At 42.9% G+C, this 23,402-nt stretch overlaps 1 protein-coding gene across 1 annotated transcript in view; it reads left to right on the top strand.

Moving 5' to 3' along the window:
• Window positions 1–23,402, top strand: part of cdh13 (cadherin 13, H-cadherin (heart)) — a 292,151-nt gene that overhangs the window by 24,425 nt on the left and 244,324 nt on the right. The gene's annotated exons all lie outside the window — the stretch shown is intronic.

Below are 23,402 nucleotides of genomic sequence, written 5' to 3'. Positions count from 1 at the left end.
ATTAGCTGTGACTGACAGATGAATACCCAGCATGAAAAACGTAGGCCAACGGAGTACGTTATCGTTTCTCTCCATGTTTGTGTTTTTCTCAACAGCTGAGACTCCGATTTTGTGTCTTTTAGGCACTATAAGCCGAATGCGATTAAGGCTTCTGCTGGGAAATTCTCTCCAAATAGCTTGCATATCACGCCACTCGACTTTATTGTCCATGTGGAGATATAATCCCAGTGCACATCGACGAACACGCGCACACTTGAACGCATGCTTGGACACATGCGCACACGCGCCCCCACTCACAAACATGAACCTCCTTGCTGCCCTAACTGAGTGAGCTCCGGCAGTCCCTTATCTCTTTTGCCGTTGCTTGTTTAGAATTCAGCTTGCAGACAAAGCTTGATCCCGCTCTGTTGTGTTGGGGTGTTTAAATCCTGCATCTCACACGGCTAACCTCGGGGTACACTTCAACTCAATTTCACACTTGTCAGCTGGTAGAATGTCCTAATTCAATTTACCTCTTTTAAGGAAGCGGAGGCTTGCCCTCCGGGGAAAGTTTAGAGTGCACAAGGAGGAATGGTCTCGTCAGCTTTGGTCAGTGGGCCACTGCTGCATAGCTCGCTGAACCCTTTACGCTTGAGGTAGTGCACTTGACTGGCCAATGTGAGTCCATGACTGCAATCACAGCAGTCATATTTTGATCGATACAGGGGATTAAGTCTGAATCAGAACCGGTAACCAGTAAGCACTTATTGCCAGAGAAGCACAGATGTGCAAACTAAACTCAAAAACTAAACAAAAGATTCTTATTCGGACTGTTTCTTCAGCATCAAGTAGTTCCTGATCTGACAGAAAAACAGGTACAGGTGTGAAATCTATAAAAAAGGATCAAAACTCAGCAAATACAAGCAAAGCTATATGTATGACTACATACTGCTAAGGTTAAATAGGAAAATTGTTCTTTATACAATGCAGTTAAACCATTGCTTTGATTTTAAGTTGGATATTTATAGTAATTTAGGGTAATGCATCTGAAACTAAAGACTACTTTCAGGTCATGTTAATGTAAGAAGAACTTCTGAATTTTTATTGTTACAAATTTGTGTTCTTTTAGGAATTCTTTAGCTTTTTCCCTTTCTTATTTTTCAACTTAAGCACTGTTCTACCTCAAGAGTTTACATCACAGTGATTAACATCACAATTCTCCTCGTGCCAACATTAGACCAAACATCAGTTTATCTCTTGGCTTGTCTTATACAACCGAGGGAGGTGGGGGGAGACACGGCCAGCATGACCTTCAGTCATTTAGCCAATAGGCTACATTGTGGTCCGTATAAGAAGCACATGTGTATCGTGCAACCTCTTTCTTTTTATTTTGTCTCCCATGTTAACAGATTTGAGCAGCCACACCTCCTGCGTGAGCAGTATGGCTCAGGTGTGTCAGCTGTGTTTCTTCTAGCGATAAACAACAACCCTTCAGCGTCTTTCTGTGGACATTAGGCTTTTATTCTGAAATTATTGCAGGACAACGTTGAACGCTCTCTCTCAAGCGTGTGGTGTCCACACAGATAGCGTTTTTGCTGCTGCTGCCAGTCGTCCTTTTTACATACAGTTTGCCTTTCATAATTGCCAGAATGTCATTTCGTTTCATTATAGTGGCATTTATATTAGGTTAGAAGGGTTAGAAGCCCCTGCTCCTTTGTAATTAATAATAACCATCCACAGTTAAAAGCCAGTAGTTTAATAATTTATGGAGCCCTGCAAGTCACAGTTATTCACACATTTTCCACAACACAGTCAATATACTGTCAAAAGATCATTTTCACGGTCTATTTTTCTGTGAACCGCAGTCGAAGTATCTGCTCTAACCTGTTAACGCAGGCACCTAAATAAAAGGCAAGAGGTTCTAGTATGGCCCTGATGTGAATGTGAATAGAGAGTCGATTCAACACGATTGCATGCTGTTGTATCGATACAATCTGCACTGTTAACCTCCAGTCTGCTATCTGAGCTAACTTTGGGAGGAAAAGTTTGTATTGTATTGCTCTTACATCTGGTATAGTGGCCAGAATATTTATTATATATATATATATACTGTATATATATGTGAACCCTGACCTCTTCAGTATATACACCGATGCAAAAGTTGATTATCTGTAACTTTTAGAATTGATTGGTAAGCCTTGTTTGAGCTTGGGCTAGCTGGAAGGCTCAATTGAGGGCAGCAAAATCTCTTGACTCAATAGTAGGGCTAATAGAAAAGTTAATTCCACTGCTTAATTATTCAAAAAGAAAAGTATTCATATGATATTGTTTGACATTGTAACATTAGAACCAGAGTGAGCCTGTTACTTTAATACTGTGTTGCATTATGTGCAGTTTGTAGCCTTAATGCTGCCAAACAGCATTAAGGCTACATTAAGGAGCAAACTTCTCTCTCCACTGACTGAGTTTAGAAAGGATAGTTTAAGCTACAGGAGTTTTCTGCTTGCGTGTGTTACGCGTGTTGCCGCCACGGAGGAAAGTAACTTAATTCCCAGTGTGACAAAAGAGTCCTCTTGACTGTTGCAGGCAGTTCAGTGTCATGGAATGTGATGTTAGCAGATGGTGAGCCCCAAAACAAAAGGCAAACGTCTGAAATGTCTTTTATTGTGCTTCCAAAACCGGCTACTTTCTAGAGCTTAACAGCAGAGTGGGTGAGTAACTTTACATGAAAACACACTGAAGAAATGCTTATTATCAAGAGTTTTATTTGTATTTTTAATTTTTACAATAAATGCCAATTAGTTAACGTTAACTTTGGCAACAGTAGTAGGAACAGCACAGGTGTTACTCATAGCATTAACGATGGCTCTGTTCTATTCAATTCAAATGTCTCAGTCAGCCACGACAGTGTGACAGTGAGCCAGCATGCCCAGAACCAGGAACCAAAGCAGTTAAATGGAATTCAACAATCATTCATTTTTATTTTTTTTAACACCTGTGCTTTTCCCACTGTGACATGCCAAAATGTCTCCTGCGAAAAAAAAAAATGCTATTTTCTGGCTGACTGTTCTGTTCGTTGCTCTTCGGTAATGAGAAAAGGAGACAATTGATTCTATGTTTGTTGACTCAGAGCACGCCGAACGCGAGAACAGGTGTGTGAACCAACCTTAAACAATGGGTTTGTCAGGGTTAGATTTAAGAGACTTTAAATAGGCCTTTATCATGCCAGATGTCTTGACTTGGTGTAGCAGGAGAAGCACAGGTGTAACCAATAACATTAACGATGGCTCTGTGGGCGCAGTAAGCCATGCCAGCCAAACACTATCCCAGAACCCTCAAACCGAGAGTGGGAGAAATTGGGATTTAGCCATTGTTACAGTCATTAATTGCACCCCGGCTCCTCCTGCTATGTCAAAAATGTCTGCCGTGAAAAAGCCTGTTATCCAAAGTGGACCTTGCCCGTTTTATGTGAGTACAGTCATTGCTACTGTGAAACATTCTGTGAAGACAGATTTATACCCATCTTTGTGTGAAGTAGTGTCATCATTAGGACTTAGTTGTTGGCTTTGCTGATTGCTGGAGGCTTTGTCCTTTTTTTGTAACAAGTGTTTTCCTCTGTAACACAGTTCTTGACTCTAAAGGCTGGTCGTGGGATTTTTATCCGTGGAACTTAAATCAAGGTCAGTGTCCATATTTTGCATTGAAACCATAACTTGATAAAGTGGCAGAAGAATGTCCACCAGCATCGGCTTACCTAGAAATTAATATATATATATATATATATATATATATACATATATATATATATATATATATATATATGTTGATGATTCAGAAGTTGTGGTTTCCACAGTAAAACAGGAAAAGGATTGAGCGGGAAGTTATTATGGTATGAAGTAGAACTGCATAGCCTAATTGAGGGAATTGAAATTCATCCATTCATGTTGCAGTTCCGTTCATCCTGTTAAATTAGGTCATGTGAAATGCTGGTGCTATAGTCTCACAAACACGGCTTCAAGGCTGATCCAGTAGTACTGTATGCTTTGGAGCGGTGCCCAAGGCGTTCCCAAAGAAACAAAAGCAAATCCTTCCTTCTTCAGCACAAACATGTTGATTGTTTAGAAAAAGGCATTTTAATTATTTGAAACTGTAGATTGACTCAAGTCAAATCATTCCTAACCTTGGCCTCTAAGCGGTGCACTACAACAGAAGTGACTTATTCCAGATTCAGGGTCGACCAACCGTTCGAACATTCACACAATCTGCCTGCCTGAATGACATTTGTCTAGCTGGTTGTGAAGCGGTGGTGTGCTCTGCTGACATTTCTTCAGTGACAGTGAGCCAAACCAACATGTCACTGGCAAGTCAGCGATGTCTCCCTCTCCTCCTTCACGTCTTTTGTGGATGCACTGTTTCACTTAGAAAGGCAGGTGTTGGCAGGACAAGACAGGTTCTAAAATGTTTGTGCTCTTTTAATGAAGGCAGACGTCTGACTGTGCATTCACATGCACGCACAAACACACACACACACATACATGCATACATGCATACATGCACTATTGCAGACTAGTGTCTGGGGAGTATGTGCACAGCTCTGTTGTCTGTTGTTTGTTATCAGCCAAAAACAGGGAGGGCGAAATATTTCGTTTGGAGTCTCTTCAAACATTTAAAGTGCGACGTATTGTTGCTGGCTCGTGTTTCAACCTTTATGGGTGACGTTGATGCTTGGCGTTGGATATGCTGGAGGTGCAGGCTGCATAATAGCTGAGTTTTTACTGCCTAATAATGGTGCCGGGCCTCGGGTGGATGTACAAGAATTCTGTGAATTGCAGAGCAAATATATGTAATTTCGCCTCCATGTTTTGAAGGAGCTTTCTTTTGGTTTTGACAAAACTACCTGAGTAACTGTCAACATTTTCTTTAAGACGCTTCACGCAGCACACAACCCAATATAAGTGTAGGCTATGGCACAAAACAAGAATTACCTTTGACTTACAATGTTTCAGTGTCATGAACTGTGCTTAGTTCTGCAGTGATTTGAGTACCTTTACTTTACTATATATACGGTATATATATAAATATATATATATATATATTTAAGATAGTCTATGACTTAATATCCTATTTCATTTACATTTGAATGCATATCCGTACGTTCAGTGGTAATTCTCATAAAAGGTGCTCGTATCAACAGCACGATTATTTAAACGAAAAATCTTATGAATACTTTGCGAGTTAAGTGAGTAAGGCTGACTTTGTGATTTAAAGCACACGAGTCTACGGGAGAGAAAAAAGGATTTTAATTATAGTCAAGGTTAGAATACCTTTACACTGAGTGCAGTCTGGAGCTCTTTCACCCTCATAATTCTTTGACTGTAGTTCAATTACTCTAGTAGATCTATTTTTTTGCTTGGATTAGCTTTCTACATCATGCAGCAGCTCATTACACATCTGTTATTATTACAACGCTTTGAAATGTGAGATATGATCCTCTGTGAGTGTGTGTGACTGTGTGTGTGTGTGTGTGACTGTGTGTGTGTGTGTGTGCAACAGAGAGTGTTTGTGAAAGGAAAAGCCTGGTGTGTGTGTGTGTGTGTGTGTGTGTGTGTGTGTGTGTGTGAGAACATGTGGGTGTGCCTGATGGATTTCCAATTTCATTTCCTATGTACACGCTCCGTCCACCAGGGCAGTAGATGAGATTGAGCCGTTACTGCTGGTTTTGAAATTGGGCCGGTCCTGCCGGACTCACAGCTCCATTTAAATGCATTAAAGCAGAGAGAAAGTGGCTCGTACATCAAGGGTTTTGACATGTGGCAGCCCACGGCTCCGGGGACGATTGGCGTTTGACATGCTTGGATCTCAGAAACATCCATTAACAGCCGCTACATACATGAGTTAACTGATGACTAGGTCAAGCCTTAGATTAACAGTGTGCAAAAGGAACGCCACTGTGGCTAACAGCGTGTTTGATCGTTAACGAGCAACCGTCATTCTCGTCCATTATTTTACTGAAACTGTGTGACGGGTTGCTATCGATCTCTATCACTTGACAAGTGCCTAAGGCCTTGAATTAGCTATTTCTATCTGCTGTCATGGGTGCTGTCAAAAAGGGGGCTCTTAGTTGACGCGGGTGACGGGTTGACAACGTTAATGGTGGTAAAAAGACGTCAAAAACACCAGTTTCTAGCCGCTAATTAGCCATGAATATAGTATGTGTAAGATGTTTGTTCAGCAAAAGGGGGTTGGGGGGGGGGGGGGGGGGGGGGGGGACACAATTAATAGATGGCATCTGGCTGTGAAATTCAGTCAGGAATCTTTGTGCAGAAGCAGTTTGGGCTGAAGTTAGAATGCTGGATTCCAATGCCAAGGTGTAAAATGATAATTTAAAGTAAATTAGATTTTATTGTGTGGTTTCCTGAAAGTTCGTTTTTACGACTCCAAGTAAACACAAAAAAGTTAACCTTGAATTATTGCTCCTGGGTGTGAAACACTGTACCTTTTTTACTTTTTATTGCCTTTCGTGGAATATGCATGGTGAATACTATAATTCTCAATTCTCAGCCATAAACTTGATACAAACCTTTTTATTGGAGAATGTATTGGAGAATGTACTTAAGGGATGTAACCCTGTAGCATCCTGAAAACTTCATTTAGTAATAAAGCAAAGGATCAGTAAAAGTTCAAGTACATATACTGTAGCAAGCCCGTACATGTGAGGGACAAATGATGGAAAAGACTATTCTGATTTTGTTGGAGTACTTTGAATGGCTGGTTGTGCGTGGCCTCAGACATGAATGCATGTCATTGTGCGCTGGCATCCCTCAGGGCAGAGTTTGAGACGTTCTTACGTCGTCAAAGAATTTTTCTAAGCGTTGCCTTCGGTTTGAAACATGTATTGTAGACACCCTCGTTGTTTTTGAAGGAGCAGAGCTGGATCCATGCTGCAGATATAGTTACAATATGTTCCTTTCTCTTCAAAACACAAACAAAGATGACTGTGCAGTGTTAAAATGTGAATCTAAACAAAGGAACCAAAAGCTCGAGGATACAAAATAGAGCTAAGGGATGTAACCCTCTAGCATTAAAAAAGAAAATAACACATTTTTGCATCCTTTGTTATTCCAAATCATTTGGCATTCATCTCCACGAGTAAACACAAACCTCAGTGAAGGTATATCTGACATTTGACAATGTGTGTGTCCTTTCCTTCCCCTTCTACTGTTCAACACATTTAACACATTTTCTTTGGCCAATTACATAAGAAGTCCTTTGTTGGCCAGCCTCACTTTTGAAATGCAAGGTACCCTGTAGCCAAGATGGCAGCATTGTGAGATGGGATATTGTAGTTATTTTACCATTGAATGGTGGCTTTAAACACTGCCTTCCATTGCCCTTTTCTACTTCCATGTATTACTCGATGTGTGCATTGATCAATCTATACTCTACCTCCTGCACACAATGGACAGAACTCAGTTAATGTGCCGGTTAAGCTGAAAAGACGTAATAGCAATTGTTTGATCAGGCACTGCTCCTTTTCTGCAAGTAGGTGACATACAGAGTGCATTTATACAAACTACACCTCCACTTTTCACCCTATCTTTTACGCTAGTCTTGTGAGATTTAGCATGTTGTTTGTTTTGGTCAGGGGGAAAAAAACAAAAAACCTTTCTCTGTTGTTTCAGAGATGATTAAAGATGCACGCCTTGGCTACAAGGTCTGGAGGAACAATATGAGAGGCCTCCGTGAACAGGTGCTGTTTTTTGTTCCTTGGAACAAAAAGCATGGCTATCTGGGCAGAGTGTCTGAACGCAGCGACCTGTAGGGCTGAGGGAGGGGACACTGCTGGGAATGTGGACAGCCAAGAGGGGTCTCTCAACAAAATACAGCCACACACAGACAGAGCAGGCAAATATTGAACCATCACACACTTGTTTAATGTCCCTCCCACTCAATCACTCCGTCTGTCTCCCTGCTCATTCCACCAGATGGTGCGTCAACCACTTAATGGCAGAGGTTTTTCTTTTGTATGTGAGAGAGAGAGAGAGAGAGAGAGAGAGAGAGAGGTCAGAGAATAAGTTTGACTGTAGGACCTCACAGTCAGTCTCCTAATCACTACGTCGCCTGTGGCCTCTTTCAAATCTTTTGATTTCATTCAGAGAACTTCCCAGAGCCATTTATGTCCCAGCACTGCCATTTACAAACAGGTCTGCCAGTACAATTGCCACTGATGTCATCAACCATTATGTGATTTTTTTTCTTTTCCTTTGAATAATGCCAGAGACTTGTGCTGAGTTTGTTTTTCTGCCGTTGAAGGTTCGAGTGTTGTTTTCACCAAAGTAGTAGAATGACATTTGCCTTGAATCGACTTTTGAATTTTGGTCTTTATTCTTACCAAATCCTAAAGACGCTCACCCCAGGTACTTAATATTCCAAAGGAATGCAGTTTTTGTTTTTTTATTCTCAAAGAAAACAAAGAAAATGAATTATGGCTCTCCTTATTACACAGCTTGTTGTAATGGTACTGCTATTACTTTATGCAAATTAATGGAAATGTTGAAGTGTAACCAATTTGTTTTTATCGGACCCATCAGTGGAAGCTTATGATTCTACAATCAGTGATGACCACCTTGAGAACACTATTTCACTCCATCCATACAGTTTACACTACATACTCTTTCTAATGTGTCTTCCACCCAGCTATCCACATGTTCACTTTATCTCGGCACAGTTCTCCCTATTCAGAAATGAATGGATAATCAGTGAGGATTCAGTCAAACGATCTTTCTCCTTTACCTGTGCTTCCTTATCTGTGTTATCCTCAATTTATCTAAAGCCAGTACATTCAAGTATCTCATCAGTCACGGTAAACATTTAGTTAATCCAGACTTTGTTGCCTTATCGCGGGACTATTTGTGGCTTCACTGTGCATTAGGGTACGTACAGAATAAACTGTTACCGAACAAAGTCTTGGTATCTGCATGATGCTTAGCATCTCTGTGATATGGACTTCTTTTATTTTTGAATATGTGTGTTTTTAGTTTCATGTTATGGAAATCCATTTTGATTATATCACTAATGGATTTAGTTCAGCTTGTAGAGAAGGTGTGGGATTGGTGTTGACAGTATATGTAGCCCTATTGTGGTCTTTTCTAAGTCTATAAAACGTATCAAATTGGAAAGACTAAAAACAGAAATACTAGACTAAAGAAGTTGTGTGTGGAATGGATTGGAATTGCGACTTTGGTATTTTGGTAAATTATTTCAAATTTAAACCTGGTGGATTAGTGGGCTATGCAATAAATGTCACATTTAAATCCTCCCTTCCTTGACATAATTGTTTGGCATTAAAGTGTTGTTTTATTAACCACTGTTGTCTCCAATCATTTCTAAATCAGATTGTTTTCCTGCGTTGAAACCATGACAAACTTGGGGTAAAGTTTAATGTAATAACCAGGAAAGAGAGGGAGCGCACTACAGCAACCGCCTTTTCTTTTCTATCCAAAGTGTCTTATTTTGACAGATTTAAGAACTGGTCAGACTGTTTGGATGTGATGGATTAGAGATTCATCGAATCCATTCAGATTCCCAGCCTCCCTCATGACAAGGCCAGCAGAGCTCTGATAATGCTTCACATAGGCTACAGTGTAAATGTCTGTAACTAAAATGACAAGGCCAACCGATTGCTGCTGATATTACTTCATTTGTTAAGTGGATTGGCCGCTTCCTTTCCAGCCACAGGCAGGCAAGGTTAAAACATCACTTTATCACAGCATCTGTAATGTCTTTTGCTTCTGGAGATGCAGGTTCACGTGGGGTTGGAAGGGAGAGAAATGGAACGGGCAGAAGTATCCATCACCCAGGCGTAGCAGCCAAACGCACACTCCACGAGTCACACACATGTCCGTGCACCTCTGCCATCGCTGTCTACCGCTGGCGGTGTGAGTGTTGCTCCGTCAGCCAGCATGAAGGGCAGACCTGAGCCCGGTGGGATCAATCATTCTCCAGGACACACTGGCAGTGTAAACCTTTGATAAAGAGTGTCGTTCACGGCGAAACCCCCGTCAAGGACTTATTAAAGGCCTGACACTGTGTGATTAACGAGAGTGCCGGCGCCACCAAGCTGGGCCGCTGCGGGGCTTAGAGGTAGGGGGTAAGGAGATGAGAGGGGAGCGCAGTACTGTACGGGGGACAGACGAGACTCATTTCACGGGCATCGACCCTCGCGCTCACATCACCATATAGAAACACAGCGTACAGCACAGTCCTACAAAATGATGGAAAAAATGCAGGAAGTCACATTCCAGATCCTTTCATTATTCACAGTTTACTAGACATGAGAACGTAACACTCATCAGGAGTTGCAGTGGACAGTGAGTATTTATTACTCAGATCTTCTAGCTTGTTTTCACAGCTGAACGTCCACCTCATGTAAAAGGCTGGCAATTTTGAGTTTCAACTATGTTTCCCTGCAAGGGGAAAGTAATGTCTTTTGCTGCAATCCATTTAGTCTCGCTTTGATTCGGATTGAATAATTGAAGGCAGTTCAGTCAGAGCATCTCGGTCGACACAGTGGGGTTGGACAGGGCAGGGCGGGGTGTGCAGCAGCGTCCGTGAGCTCCGGCGAATATGTTGCATACTTCAAACCTCACGCTCATCAGGCGGCACGCAAAGAAACAGCCACTTAACCAGCAAGCAGACAAACAAATGCAGTGTCAGGGATACACAAACACGCTGCCGCACCGACCTCGGTGAATAATAACAGCATCATCTGTAGCACCAGGTACCGATGACAAGCAGAGTCAGAGAGAGATAATATTCAAGCTGCGAAGGGAGCAAGGAGTAAGCAAAGACGACAGAATAAGACGCCCGTCCCATCGCTCCAACACGAGTCCCCCCCTTTTTCATTAATGAAGTGCACTGCAGTGTGATATTACGTATGATTCCCCACTTTGCCCCCGATGATTGAGATATAGAAATGGCGTGAAGGAATCTGAGAGACCAGATGATTGAGAGAGATGAGAGCCAAATCAAAAGAGAAATGAGAAAGTTGATAGAGAGAGGGGATTAGCCGAAAGAAAGAGTGTAGGGGTGTGAAAGAAAGACGGAGCAAGGAACAGATGGACAAATTGATGGTTCAGTGGTCTGCATCACTGAGTAATGCTATCTGTCAGAACAGAGGCATTCACCCATAATTTACACGCCTTGTATTTTCGTAGCGCCTTCTTGCTGAACCTATATTTATCCTTAAAATTAAGGCTAATAAAGTGGAATTATCGGTGCATTTTATTCAGCAATGACGCACACGGCGAATCATTACAGCCCCCTCACATAAAGTTGTTGGTAGGGCTCCCATGCAAGATGTTTCCAGAATAAACCATGCTTGAAAATGCAGCAGCAGGAACATGGGAATGTGTCATCCACACTGAAAATGGTCACCCGTCTTATCTGTGTAGCCACATTATGAGCTGTGAGTTGCACTGTGGTACAGTGAACGCGTTGATAGGCGGGCTGTGTACCAACATGGTTCACTGGTAGCTGCCTGCCGTCGCCCCTGCAGGCCGCTCACCTTGTTCCTAGATAATCTGCTGTATCGGCCGCCTCATCAGAATGCATGAAACTTGACAGGACCTGCATCGTTATCCGGCCCCTTCGCCGTTGTGATGTACTGTATGTGGCATGGACTATTTTTGGGGGCTAGAACCTGCCGGGAAGTGAAGATGGAGCAGCACTGCCTCCAAAACACACAGACAGAATATCCACGGATGCACATTTTATAAATGCACACATACATTCATGAACACAGGCGCCAATGACAAACGCACCTGCTTGTGTATTCTCGAGCGAGTGCCGAGTCTCTCGAGATGATATATTTTGAACAAGTCCTCCCCAGCACCGCATTGTTTCAAGCTTAGCAGGAAGTGCCTGCAAGGCAATGGAGGTTGCTCGGTGAAACGAGCTGCTCCATGAGTTATTGATGAGCCTTTGCATGAAGCTCCCATTGCGTAGATGAGCATAACTAAGGCTGGGGAGCTGACCCTCCGCTCCACATGCAGCTATCACAACGGCAGGAGACTTTGTTAGCTTGTCAGCTGTCACGTTTAGATGTGATGGTGCTTTAGGTTGGTGTTCGGCGACAGGGTTGAAGGTCACTGTGGATGTGGTTATTTGAGATAGACTATTTCTCTGGCAGTTGAATTATTTTATTTTACTCTCTGTCTCGGTTTTGTTTATATGTAGGATGTAGCTAAGTACCCTTAGCTCAGCTCGAGTCTGTATTGTCGTCCTCTAGGGAGGATATTCATACAATACAGGACTATTTATGAATCAAGAACCAAATGTAAAAAATGTAAAAACACAAACACGTGTGTGACCTTGAAAGCAGTCAAGAGAAAGAGAAAAAGGCTAATTATTAATGTGGCAAAATAACTACTGTATTGAATTTATGGAGGAGGACTTTGACAGCTATGATCTACTTCCCATCTGAGCCATACAGAAGTGACATCATGTTTTTTCAATTACATTGGCTTTTGACTGCAGTGCCAATCAAAAAGCTTTTTTTTATGATTACATTAGCAGGTCTCTCAGACAACACAATTACACAGTAGAATGTGTTTGAATTAATCAAACAACAAGATAAGCGGAGGTCAAATATACAGATTATGATAGTGCAGATTTTTGAAGATTGGGACTTGTCACTGGGAACTAATGTGTGAACACTATATCAACTTTAACAAGCCACATAAGTAGCAATAAATTCTCCACTCTGGAAAATTGGGTCCAGTTTAAAAACTGCAGATTATTTGTGGAACTTTTGGATTTTAAGATTTCCTATATTGGATATTGGTTCACTTGCTGCAGAGACTGCAAATGCCAGGATAACTCCGTCATCTCCCTCCTGGACAAACAAAGAGTGTCTGTCTGTCTTGAACACGGCTTTGATTGATCTGATCAATAGCTCACAGGTTCCAAGGTATAGTTTTAAACTCGGCGCCTCAAGCTCCTCAGAGGGGAGGCGACGCTAACAAGTTTTTTTAAGTTTGACTGAGCGGCTGCTCGTTCTGCGAGTCTGAGCGAACTTACCGGAATGACTGACAGCTGCTTTGTGGGTGCGCGCCCTGTGTGTGCTCTCCCGTGTCTGTGTGTACGAGGGCTGCTGTGTGTATGTTTTGAAGCAGCCCTGGCTGAACGCTCCGACGCGGTGATCCAGGAAGGCAGAAAATTCGCAACAGCACACTGAGCTCTCAGATTCTGGGATTTTCTTTTGCTCGTTTGTACTCTGTTCTGCAGCTCTGGTTTTGCCGTTATTGAGTGCAATTTTCGGGGGGGGGAAGATGGGGATGGGAACGTCTCGAGTTCCACTCTAAAGGGCCGTGTGGGCTGTGAGTTTTTTCTCTATATTTGTATGGACCAGCTAGCCATTGTCAGTATGACAAGCGATGACAAGAAATCAATTTTTGGAAGATCTTCGGCCCGCTTTCTCTAAGGCAAGCTGCCGGACTCTGCATGAAAAGGGAGGAGACGGACACGGAGAGAATTGTCTCCCACAGGTGTGCTCAGACTGAAAGGATGCCTTCTCAACTAAGGCAGGAGGATTAGCTGAGAAAGCCTTTTTCCCCTCTTTACACATCTGAAAAATAGCACTGGACCATATATAGAGGACAAATGGAAAAATAGAAATGATGTGGTGGCCTAGATTGGGAGGGGAAAGCGTCTTTCTTCTTCTCTTTCTTGTATCTATGTCGAAAGGTTTTATGTTCTATATGCTCAGAGCTGATATCTGCTCTTATTCTGTCATCAGCTTTTAAATCTGAAGGTGAAAGGCTTTCAGTCTCCTTCACTTTCTGTCTTAATGTGGGTCCATCTGTTCGGATGGTCAGCCCGTTATCTTAGCGTTGTCTCATTGTCAGCTTTCTCACCATACAGACAGCACTTGCCATCTCTTGTCTTTGCACACACTACATAAATGTCTTGGTTCTACTCGAGCTCTATTTAGCTCCATTGCCACGTTATCCATCCATATTCACTTAACATGACAGGGAATAATTAGCCGCCGTTTCCCACCCTATTTGTGTTGGATATTGGATACCTTGTTTTGAAATGCCCATAGCAATTTTGTTAATCAAGCCATGCATTATCACATTAATTGGTTCTGATTAAGTGGTTAATTAATGGATGCCACCCTAGTCAAGCACAGCCCTCGCAAGAGGGTGGAGTCGATGTTGGAGCTCGCAGATGCAAATGGAGACATCACAAAATTAGAATAAATGAGTTTGTTTGCGAGACTGAGAAAGAAAACACAGGGGCAGCCGAGCGTTAAATTCAACAGAGTAGAGCCTGTCGATAGCTGGGCAGGGGACCATTTATTCCAGTACCTTCCTATAGGATCCGTGTCGCCCATGGAACGTGATGAATGAGAAGCTGAGAGAACATGAGAAACAAGAAATCCAGAGAGAGGAACACTTTCAAAAGAAAGAAAAATAGATTTCAAGACGCATGTTAACAATAGGCTGGCACGGTGATGTAGCAGTGGTCGATTTACAAGTCATTTTACCCCGCTAGAGTAAACAAACACTGAAGTTTGGTATAGAACTCATGACTTCATAAAAACAACAACAACAACAAAAAGCCTTGTTGCAGGTACACTCATTACTCATTCAGGAACAGATTGTTGAGCAATGGATATGTAACAGAAAAGTAGTTAATAGAAACCAGAGTAAAGTTCACAACTCTCAACCACATGCGTCTTTTGTAGACATATTTGTAACACGTTATATGTAATACTTAATGTATGACGATACATATGTACTCCCTCACAGTACTAGCTGTTTCCATGATAAATGCTCATCTGTCAGCATAGCGTGCATTCCATCATAAGCCTTCACCTCCATAGTGATGTGAAGGCATTCAGATGGTTTACTTCACCAGCTATAATCCGTCTTAATCTGCAGCCATTTAGCTTATTTTATTCCCAGTTGTCAGAATGACTGCAGGGTCGATACAGACAGAGCTGAGGCTGCTGGAATGACACTCATGTACAGGGATTTAATCCTCCCCAGGCCTATTGAAATGTCAACTGGCATGATCAGTAATTTCAATAAAAAGAATATAGCTTTAGAGAAAGCTATATGTCTCTAAACCTACTCAAGCCATTCAACTGAGCTTTTGCGTTCTGCAATAGGATGTGTGTATATGAATGCAGTCTTCATCTACAGCTTATGTGTGTCTTTTGAACCGAGAGTGCAGCTGCAGAAAAGTTGTCCTTTTTGTAGAGCAAACACAACTCTGCAGCATTGTTAGTTGTCCTTCACACTCCCACGAGTCACTGAGACCCGATGTGTCTTTTAATGCTTCACGTTTTTTTTTCCTTACACGTGTAAATGTGCCATTTAAAGCGTACTGGCGAAGATTTTTAACCATTTTCAATTCAAAACATGACAATGAGTCATTGGCACCCTCCTCACAAGACTATTCACTAATACTGGTCACATCACTTGTTATCCGTGTTTTGCCAAAGACATTTTTTAGGAAGTGTAAGTAAGTCTGATGGTACCTGAAATGTGACTGAAAAAAACCCCACCGTGGTCACCACCAGCTCAACGTTGCAGAGTGTCACACAGCGAGGAGCATCAGTTTGTAGCTTCATATCACCGGCTGCCATTGGAAATAACTTGTAGCCCGTTGCTTTGTGTGAACACAACATGAGAGTCAAACTTGTACCGCTGCGTGACTGAAATAGACGGGCAACAATGCAGAGATCGAGAAAGAGATAGAAGACAGTCAAAGACGGAGATGAAGTAGCGGAGAAGAGAAGACTATAGGAACAGAAGCGGCTCTGAAAAGGTTCTCAGATTTGAAGTTTACAGCAGAGAGGATTGTTTCATAACAGCAGCGCTCCTCAGACTCAGACAGGGTGTGAGACAGGCCAGACGGAGAGAGACAAAGGGAGGGGAAGGTGAGCAGTGGAGAGGAGATAATAAACAGGAGAGGTAGAGCGGTAGCAGTAAACAGTTTCTTGACCGGAATCACCTCTTTCATAATCCTTTTATGTCACGTCTTCTCTGCTCACCATGTTGCCCACCACTTCCTCTCCTCTTCCCTTAACGTTTCCTCTTATTCACCTTTGCTTATGTTCCCTTTTCACTCAATCTCAATTTGGTTTAGCCAATGAATCAATGCACTTTGTTTCTCCTTACTGCCACATTACCACATGCCTCCTCCAATGCACATGGCTTTGTCACCCGTTTCTTGTCCTCTGCCAGAGGGCATCAGGAGAACACTCACTCTCCTCTCCCACAACCCGACGCCGCTCTATACAGGTGAACCAACCAACAAGGACTCACTGGTGCAGTAACAAGGACGTGATCCATCTCTGGCTTACCATCCCGCAGACACTGCCACCTGTGTCCAATGCGGCCATGCCAGAAGCACAACTGACAGTTCTGACTTTATCTGTTCTATTAACTCAAGGTTCAGATTTTGAAACGCAAAGGAAGCTATTGCAGATCTCTTCAGTTGAGATCTGCAATAGCTCCTGCTGGCAGAGAGCATATTAACAAGACAACAGACCAGGTTCCTTTTGGCCTTTGGGTTAGTTACTTCCAGAGTGAGATTAATTACCGTTACATTAATTAGCTATCACAGACATAATCTGCTATAAATTTAGTCTGTCATTTCATAGAGCAAGAGGGATGGTTCGTGCCAGCTGGAAAGCCTGCTACCTGAATCTTTTGTACACTGGTTCTTGGAAACAAAAAAAAGTGAGCCTAGATACGAGATTTGTCAAGAGATTTGTTAAATCCTAACGCTAACTACTGGGGATTGTACCCAGATCTCTAAAGTGGTAAACAAGTGTGCCGTCTACACACTGTTCCTGCTTTGTTGTCTCTGTCTTCAACTTCTTTCTACTCCAACTTCTCTCAGTTGCTTTTTTTTTTTTAACTCTAAATCAAGTACACACACATAAAGGAACATCTGCACACACGTGAACGCACGCACACGCACAAACTCTTAGTATTCTCTTTCAAGTTTCAGCAACCACTGTTTTCCCCTCCCACTAGGCCTTTAACAGGCTTCATTATACAGCATTATTGATAGCTAGTTTGCTCATCTACGCAATGCCATTAAACTGTCGTCTTTTTTGTAACACAATGTATTAACGGCTTAATGTCCTCCCATAAATTACCTGACAAAGACTCTGACACAAATAACCATGCAGCAGGGTTCTGAAAGGAAAAGACATTTTCAAGTACAGATGGATCCATCAGCAGTGCAGTAATAGGCTGAAAAGTCATTAACGTAACATGGATTCCTTTATTAGCGATACTGGAAACAAATAGCTTTTCAGAAAGATTCTGAGTGTGAGCCAGTCCGCTGCCGTACCAGAGAGGTGAAATCAGCTTACACTCAAGTTAAATACTTGTTGAAGGCTTAGAAGTAATGAAGCCTCCACTCTCTTTCCTCCTTGGCTTTGTTTTCTGTGCTCGGCTTTCTTTCTCAGGATGTCCTCCTCTCACCCTTTCTTTGTGTGTTTGTTGCAGACTTTCTCTCCCTCTGTCAGGACATGATTGTGCTGTGAAGGCTGTGATTGTGTGTAATTAGCTGTTTGAATGAAGGGCAAGCTAATGAGATCAACTTCAGCTGTCCCTACACGGGAACAGCTCTGACATATTGTTGGGCTCTGTGTGTTTGCTTGTGTGTGTGTGTATGTGTGTGTGTCATATTGCCCCCCCTCACACACACCCCGTGCACCCACAGGCTTTCACTGCATGTTAACTGTATCTGTTCTTGTGTGGCGATGCAGACACTACCATTTAGCTTTCAAGCGGTGTCATCTGAAAGCATTTCTTTTTGAAATATATCAGAGATTGTAAAAGTAGACTTACCAAAGGCAGCATCAGAGTTCACACTAATATATATCATATAGAGGCAGAGGTCGGCAATAATGCATATACTTCAGTTTTCCCATCAGCCTGTCTATACGTCTGCCAATCTGCAGGACCTCACCGGCTGTCTGAAGTTTCCTGTGGCTGTCACTTTCTCTGATGGTTAGAAAATCCATTTTTAATTTGAAAAGCTATTGCATTTTCACATTGTGGATTGGTGCCCATTCATAATTCATAAATCATTTACCCATATCTATATTCAATTCAGTCAGCCCGATGGGCTCCGAGGCTTCCCAGGTGAGAGACCTTGATCAGAGGGTAAACCCTCCCAGCGGGTTGGAGGGATGGCCGTGCATCGCTGCCTGCACTCAGATAGACGAGTTGATGGAACGCCTCGCACCTAGCATTTCAATATTGGGTCCAAACAGTTCTCGTTAAACAGTTTGCTGAATACAAAGTGTCTGCTATCAGCATGAGCTAATGGCTGATAGCACAGGAAAACTGTCTGGGCTGGTCAAAGTTGAACAAGAAAGTCGGTGTGTAAACTGCTATGGCGGACCGTTTGTATACTTATTTTACCGTCTGCCTTTGTTTCCTCATCCATACAACGTTGGGCTTACCTGGAGGTTTGTTTCTAACCTGCATAATCATCTGACCACAATCTCCCTTTAACAGACAGCTGCTCAGTGTCCAGACCACACACATTTTGACTGCTGTTGTGATTTGTATTGCTTGGGGGACAGTTCTATTTCACTGCACGTCATGAGCCAGGTGCACTATTGACGCATGTGTCGCCGCAAAAGAGGTTGTAATCATCACTGTCACCGCAGCGCCGGGCTGCAGAGAGTCCTGCTGTGTGGCTGATGTTGTGGGAATGACATGAAGGTGTGACTGAAGGAGTGATCGACCGGGGAGTGTGGCTGTCCTAGTTTTAGCTTTCTGTGTCCTCGTTGGGTTCTTGTATATCTTGTGTCTGTGTATTCTGCAAACTGTTTGGTTGAACAACAGGCCGTGTTTTTATTCTTTTTATGATTGCTCTTCTACTTTAGGGGGAAAATACATTTGTTTTGCTCTGTTGTTTGAAGTGGACAAACTGTAATAAATGTGTGCCTGTGTGTGTGTGTGTGTGTGTGTGTTTGCTACATGGATAGTCAGATTGCTCATGCTGTTCAGATGGTGTAGCCTGTCCAGACTGGTGCTGTCCAGACTGGTGGTGTGCAGCCCTTCTCCAGTTGGCATGGCTATGTACCGTGGCAGAAGTTGGACACCGATACTCCCTCTGTTGATTTTTTTTGACACACTCCCCAGCTCTCTCAGCATTGAGGGTGTTTAAACACCATCTGTCCTGAGTGCCATCTCCTCCCCATCCCGCACCCCTCGACGTCCCCACTCCACAAATCCACTTTATTGATTTCAAGCGTCCTCCGGTTTTCCTCACACCGTAACCTCCAGCTCATCTTTTGCGATAAACTATCCAGTCTAGTTGATATCCTCCTCATTTGACCAAAGCCACTAAAAACGGCTTCCTACGACCCTCAGTAGATGTCAAACCATCCACATGATTACTTCTTAGCCGTCATCGCACCCCCACCCCCTCTCATCTCGACCCCGCCACTTCCCTACACTTTATCTACTCCTTGGAAGCCCAACTTACGTTTCTTTGTCTCCTTTTCACCCTACTTTATGATGTCGTTTTCAAGATTCTTCCATGGATTCTTCTGATTTATAGCGGTGTATTGATGGAGAAGAACAGGAAAGAGGTGCCTTTTGTTAGTTTAAAACATGCAACATTACTCACACAAACACAGTCTTTACCCACATCCCTTCCTTTTTTTGAACTTGGTATCAGTCGTTTATGTTCTCCGCTATTCTTCTCATTCGTCTCACAACTCCTCATTCGTCCTTCTTTTCTTGTGACGATATGTCCTCAGATTTCCCTCCCTCCAACTGCACAGATCTTTCTGAATACAAACATCAACAACAGCCATGCAGAGACTCACAGGAGCAGCTTTAAAGTAGTGGAGCCATTAGTGGACACTATGAGGCACCTGGGATACGCCTGCTGCCGAAAGCTGCATAAAGCTACCAACACACCAAACTTTGAAGTGTGTGTGTGTTTGTGTGTGTGTGTGTGTGTGTGTGTGTTTGATTGACTGTGTCTGTAGCTGAATGTGGGCAACCTCATGCTGGTGTTTTCTGTGTGCCAGAACAGATTAGAACTTCATGGATTGTTTGCACTTTGATGTCGACACTGAAGTTTGCTGATAAGTCTCTCTCCACATTTTCTGTCCCACAAACGCGCGGTGCTGACTTTAATGAGTTCTCTCCAGCAGACCTCCCAGAGTACATCAACACAGGTGTGTGCAGTGAGTGTGTGTGTGTACAAGGGAATGCATTTTATTTGCCCCCCCCCCCCCCCCCTTTGCAGCAAGGGGAATTGGTGATCCATGGTGGCACCCACTTAGTAAACAAAGCACTCAAGTGATTCAATTATTATTAATTAGAAATGTCAAGCCCCTTGCTGTCCCAGTTGGTTAGCGTTTATTGGGCTTTACCTGAGTTGAAAATCTCTTCCCGCTCTATCCCATCAGTGTCTTTCTTCGGTTGGGCCGACATTTTTGTGTGCTTTTAAATAAACCGATCTGTTCTCTGACTGAGCTTTTGCTCTTGCCAGTGCGTTCGCCCTCTCAACACCTGCGCTGTAGGCTCCCCCGTGTCAGGATGGTGATAATGGCATGTCACACTTCATATTCCTTACATACAATTGCAGGAATTGGCCTGCTAGAGCTCAGTCTTTCATTTCTTGCACTCACTTAATCCTTGTCAGGGTCACGAGGGAGCCTGAAGCTTACCGGGCCCAGCACGCACCAGGCACACTTGCAAGGAATCATCCGAGCGCCCAAACAGATGTGGATATGTCTAGAAAACTATGCAAATGCAGAACATGCTAACGCCACACAGTAGGGGGACTAGAGATTACATTTCTGTCAGAGACAAAGAGGCAGAGAGCGTTGGAAACGGAGAAATAGCGATTCCTGAAAGAGTGGCTTTTCAACAGTGTTTTCAATAAGCCATGATGATCATCCGTAATGCAGCAGCATCAAATTAAAGCGTCTGCTGTCGAGACTAATGTTTTACTCTAATTGAAATTTGACGAGTGCTTTTATTGTAATTTAGTTCATCACGTCAATAAGCACTTTTGCAAATAAATAAGGCAGAAGTTGTGCACATTAGAATAACGCACACAGAGTTGCACTTCCATTAAGGACAATTGTATTATATTAATGAGGTCAATGCGGGCATCTGGAACTTCAGTCACAGCTGCATTTCTCACAGGTGGATATTGTGGTAGATGGATCGACTCTTGTTAGGTGAAGATATTGAACTCCCTGGTTAATGCCAGCTTTACGGCTGAATGTGAGCACGTACCCGCCCACTGTCAGCCTTTGTTAAATTTGAACAAATTGCCCTGTTGTGGACTGGTACCAATTGAGAAGTGTCAGTGGCCTGAGTCACTGCTTGCAGACTGTGTCACACTCACACAGCAGAGCAAACAGAGCTGTGCTGTGTTTTTCAAGAAAGTGCATATGGAGGGAGATTCACTTTGTCTGCCAGCAGCTGTGGCTCTATTAAGGCCTTGGCTGAATGGATCTGTGGCCATCTGCTCTGGACCAAGTTACAGCGAGCGGAACTCTCCAGCGCCAATATCTGTAATGTCTGTCTGGATCTGACTCTACACGCTCTACACGCCAACAACAAACACCCTCCTGCACAGGCATGAGCCCGACTGGGACACCGAACCCTCGCACTCCTGCGCTACTCTGTAACACACATTTGTGACTGCATATGGCCAAGTGAGCTGCTCTTTTTTTTTTTCAGTCACAAACATGCCCCTTTTCCCCAAACAGAGGTGAGCTGTCAGGCTGGTAAGCAGATGGCATCCATGTCCTAAGCATCCCTAGGTTGAGGGCTTTGTTCAAATGTGTGTGAGTACCATCATCATCATAGTCGTCATCATCATCATCATCCTTCCTGGTTTAGACATGGTTGATGTTGATGGATATAACATATAAGTAGGTATGTGTGCTCTAAGTAATTGTATTCTCTACCATTTCTACGCCATGTGTTTATGTCTAGGCCGATGCATCATATGGCACTTTCACATTGAGGTAAAACAACATTTATGCAACGACCCAAAAAGCATTATTCACAGAATGTTAAAGGTCAGGGAAACAAAAGCTCAGACACCATCACCATCTGTATGAGACTTTTCTTATGTTACAAGATTAGACAGCTCAATGAACTGCGTTACGCACAACATCCTATGAACTGTTCAGGCAGTACAACCAGGCACATTAGGAGCCAAATTTAAATGTGTAGCTGTCTCAGTCTCTTATTGTTCCAAAAATGATTTGCCAGGCAACGAGCTGCAAAACGGCAATAGAAGAAGTCAGAAAGGACGAGGAAGAAAATTACAAAAAAAAGTCAGTTTTACCCTGAGGGTGGTGAAAGGGTTTTTAGAGTGATCCCATACATTTCTTTGGATCAAACATGAGCACAACTGATGCGTAACACATGCCAACTTGGATTAAGATACTGTAGTACGCACTGGGACTGAGGTGCTTGCCAGAGCAAGAGGATGCTTTGCTGCGTCTGTCTGCGAGTCTCCTGCAGAGATTACACACACGCAATGTGTGACTTTTTAACACACACTTCAGGCATTTAATGAATGTTTTTAGACAAAGCAACTCATAATTAGACTAATACCAGGAGCAGGAAACATTCATGTGTGTAATTCAAACGGACAGCACCCGGTAAATGGATGTTAAAAATGTGCCCCCCCCCCAAAAAGAAATGTCCATGTTTAGTGGTTAAGATATACAAGCATGCGCATGAACGCATACACACACACACACACCTACACACATGCGCATCAGATAGAATAAGCTGAGACAGAATCATATAACGGACAAAAGGCTCGCAAAGGAGGTCCAGCAGGGACTCTAATCTCCTAGTAACCCCAGAGGCGTGCTCTGCAAACAAATGGCTTCTGTGTGACGACTAAACTTGCATTTAGATGGCAGGTTTACTCGACATCATGTTTTACACTGTGTGCATTTTCATTCAGCTGTAGAAAGTCAAAGAAAGCCACATTTCATGTGAATTGACATTCAAAGTATCATCCAAATAAAAACCGAATTACTGTGGAAACGGTGATGAATAGCAGAGGCCATGTGTGTGTGTGTGTGCTTCTGCATGTCAGGGTATATGACAAAATACGACTTTTAATGCAGAAAACCTTTTTTCATGCTTTCCCATGAGCATGAAAAAACTGAATCTGATTTCTCTCAGCTTGCTTTGACACGGACGGCACATTTTGGGAGAACAGAATGAATATTTGACCTCTGAACTCCACTTAGAATTGACCTGAGTCTTATTCCTCTGCATTCATTTGGCTTCATCTTCTGGCAGCCTGGAGTAGCAAGCCAGTGGTGGCAAAAGAAAACACTGTACACTCGCAGAAGATATTCTGTGTTTGTG

The sequence above is a fragment of the Pholis gunnellus genome (genome assembly GCF_910591455.1).
Source record: "Pholis gunnellus genome assembly, chromosome: 7".
NCBI classification, from domain to species: domain Eukaryota; kingdom Metazoa; phylum Chordata; class Actinopteri; order Perciformes; family Pholidae; genus Pholis; species Pholis gunnellus.
This window is presented reverse-complemented; position numbering and strand designations above follow the sequence as displayed.